Below are 1,243 nucleotides of genomic sequence, written 5' to 3'. Positions count from 1 at the left end.
TCCACCCTCGACAAGCCAGCACATGTTCGGGTGTATGTACGCTACCACTGCATTCTTCTCGTGCGTTCAAGCAAGCAGTTGTCTACGAGTCACCTGCAGATATCTCGACCTTCAAAACGAGGAAGTAGATCTTTAACTAATTTCGATTCCTTGCGAAACACCTGTGGAAAAAAAATATCTTGACTGGAAGGTTTGCACTGTCAGATTTTTTTTTCTCTTCTAAATTCCCCCTCAACGTAAAAACGCTTCCGTCCGGCCGCTGTTTGCACAGCAAGAAACTTGAGAAACTTGTCGTTTATGGACTTTAGGTTATCGGAAGGTTTGGGGTGTGGTTATCGGAAGACGAGGAACATGTGATCACCGGGAGATTATGATGCATGTGATTACCACTGGAGGGAAGCTGCCTGAAGTGTGCGATGGATCACAAAGACAAAAAGATGACTGTTTGGGTCATGAGCAGCACGCGATCAGTGTTTGTGACCCCAGGTACAAAAGGTCAGAGGAGGCCAGCAGGTGTTGAGCAGCAGACTCACAATTCGAGTATGTCTATATGTATGTCTAACCAATCAGTTTTGTGGGACTTTTCATCTTCCTGCTGTTCCGCTTCAAATACTCTGAATGTTGATAGTCTGAAACTTCACATTTGTTTGGGTGTCCTACTGACACGCGGGGGGAAAAGCCCGACCTTTCTTACCCTGATGAGTTTTCGCAAAACGGGTTTGAGTTGTGGCGACCGAAGAATTAATTTCTAATAAAGAATGTGTGTTGGGACACTTCTCTGGGTTCTGCTCTCATCTCGGGCACGCTGTTCTTTCTCTTCAGGTGGCATCTGTATTATGTTCTTATTCCAATCCTTCTCAAACCTACAGTTTGGCTAAAACACCAATCTCCCATCACCACCACCACCAGCATCAATCCCCGTTGATGATGTAGCTCAAGCGGTGGCTGAGATGCCCTGGGGTAGAGAAAAAAAGATGGAGTATCGTCCGCGGGGTCTGTACTACGAAAACAAGACGCTTTTCCTTGAGTTCCTGACTTTGCCCTGTGAATCTTTTTTCTTTTGATGACACGCAGGAACAAAAAGGTCAAACACGTTCGACAGTCAGTGTCCGGTTACACAACCAACAGAGGAGAGAGAAACAGGTGAGGCAGGCGAAATTCAAGGAAGATGGTATAGACGAGGACAAAAGGATGAGAATAAAGTCCACACACAAAAGAACATGAGATAAACGCACACCAGTGA

Source organism: Pomacea canaliculata, linkage group LG13 (assembly GCF_003073045.1).
Source record: "Pomacea canaliculata isolate SZHN2017 linkage group LG13, ASM307304v1, whole genome shotgun sequence".
In the NCBI taxonomy this organism is placed as follows: Eukaryota; Metazoa; Mollusca; class Gastropoda; order Architaenioglossa; family Ampullariidae; genus Pomacea; species Pomacea canaliculata.
The sequence above is the reverse complement of the archived record's forward strand: the minus strand, read 5'-3'. Positions refer to the sequence as shown.